The sequence below is a fragment of the Nycticebus coucang genome, chromosome X, assembly GCF_027406575.1.
Source record: "Nycticebus coucang isolate mNycCou1 chromosome X, mNycCou1.pri, whole genome shotgun sequence".
In the NCBI taxonomy this organism is placed as follows: domain Eukaryota; kingdom Metazoa; phylum Chordata; class Mammalia; order Primates; family Lorisidae; genus Nycticebus; species Nycticebus coucang.
Window position 1 is genome coordinate 121252482 of NC_069804.1, and position 2481 is coordinate 121254962.

Sequence of the window (2481 nt, forward strand, 5' to 3'; positions counted from 1 at the left end):
TAAAAGAGTTGTAGCCCACCACGATGCACCTGATGGAGTTCAGGGCCAGGCTGTGTCTGGTCACTATTGTGGGGCATAAGGCAGGTGACATCCTGCAGGGGCATTTTTACTGTGAACTTTACAATGTCAAAACTATTTTATATCTGGAGTTCAATTTGTTCTGAAGGACAGTACTGAACTGCATTTAATGATCCTAACTTTAATCCCTTTATTAGATGGTCATTTCTGTCAGTTGTATTACTAGGTCACCCTTTTAAAAAATCATTCAGGTTGTAGTTGTTTCGATAATAACTTCACTTACCTTCCTTAGTCTCAATCTTCTACAAGAGTACCCTGGAATTTTCGGAAGTTTTTTTGTTTGTTTGTTTGTTTGTTTGGAGGATGGGTGATAATATGTCAAAGATAAAGTGAAAAAGCAGATATGAGAATTATGAAATCCTAATTAAATATTGTCAACTTATGTAAAAAATTATTTACCTTTCTCTCTGAGGTCAGAAACACATAGTAGAAATAGCCAAATCAAATTTTTAAGACACAATTAGTATTTCAAACTTCCCAGAGTCTGAAATTTCCACCTCCTTTTTTTTTTTATTAAATCATAGTTGTGAACATTAATGCCATCATGGGGTACCATGTGTTGGTTTTATATATAATTTGAAATATTTTCAACACACTGGTTAATAGCCTTTCTGGCTTTTTCTTAGTTATTGTGTTAAAACATTTATATTCTACATCTAGTAAGTTTCACATGTACCCTTGTAAGATGCACCATAGGTGTCATCCCACAAATTACCCTCCCTCCGGGTAAAGTCTCCATCTTTTTTAAGGCTGCATAATATTCCATGGTGTACGTATACTATGATTTATTAATCAATCCATTCATGGGTCGATGGGCACATCAGCTCCTTCCATGACTTAGCAATTATGAATTGGGCTGCAATAAACATTCTGGTACAAATATCTTTGTTATAATGTGATTTTTGGTCTTCTGGATATATACCTACTAGAGGAATTGTAAGATCAAATGGCAGGTCTATTTTTATATCTCTAAGTGTTCTCCAACCATCTTTCCAAAAGGAACGTATTAGTTTGCATTCCAAACTAATGTAGAAGATCAAATAACAGTGTAGAAGTGTTCCTTTTTCTCCACATCCATGCCAACATCTCCAGTCTTGGGATTTTGTGACATGAGCTAATGTTACTGGAGTTAGGTGATATCTCAAAGTAGTTTTGATTTTCATTTCTCTGATGATTAAGGATGATGAGCATTTTTTCATATGTCTGTAGGCTGTGTGCCTGTCTTCTTCAGAAAAGTTTCTCTTCAAGTCCCTTGGCCAGCCTGAGATGGTATCACTTCTTCTTTTCTTGCTAATACGTTTCAGTTCTTTGTGGATTCTGGTTATTAAACCTTTGTCAAAGACATAACATGAAAATAACTTCTCCCATTCTGTGGCTGTCTGCTTGCTTTACTTACTGTGTTCTTGGTGGTGCAGAAGCTTTCTAGTTTGATCAGGTCCTAGTAGTGTATTTTTGATGCTGTTTCAATTGCCCGGGGGGTCCTTCTTATAAAATATACACCCAGGCCAATTTCTTCAAGAGTTTTCCCTGCACTTTCTTCTAGTATTTTTATTTATTTATTTATTTATTTATTTTATTAAATTATAGCTGTGTACATTGATATGATCATGGGGCATCATACACTAGCTTCACAGATCGTTTGACACACTTTCATCACACTGGTTAACATAGCCTTCCTGGCATTCTCTCAGTTACTGTGCCAAGACACTTACATTCCACATTTACCAAGTTTCACATATACCCTTGTAAGATGCACCGCAGGTGTAATTCATGTCTTAAGTTTAAATCTTTAATCCAGTGCTAAGAAGAATATGTTCCTACTTTATTGTTGGTATATATAAAGGCTACCAATTTATGATTGTTGATTTTGTAACCTGAGATGCTGCTGTATTTCTTGATCACTTCTAAGAGTTTTGTAGTAGAATCCCTGGTGTTTTCCAAATATACAATCATGTCATCTGAGAAGAGTGAAAGTTTGATCTCTTCTGACCCTATATGAACACTCTTGATTGCCTTTTCTTCCCTAACTGAAATGGCTAAAACTTCCAATACAATGTTAAAGAGCAGTGAAGACAATGGGCAACCTTGTCTTGTTCCTGATCTGAGTGGAAATTATTTTGATTTAACTCCATTCAAAATGATATTGGCTGTGGGTTTGCTGTAGATGGACTCTATCAGTTTAAGAAATGTCCCTTCTATACCTATTTTCTTAAGTGTTCTGATCATGAAGGGATGCTGGATATTATCAACAGCTTTTTCTGCATCAATTGAGAGAACCATATGGTCTTTGTTTTTTAATTTGTTTATGTGCTCAATTATATACATAGATTTACATATATTGAACCAGCCTTGAGACCCTGGGACAAAATCCACTTGGTCATGGTGTATAAATTTTTTGATGTT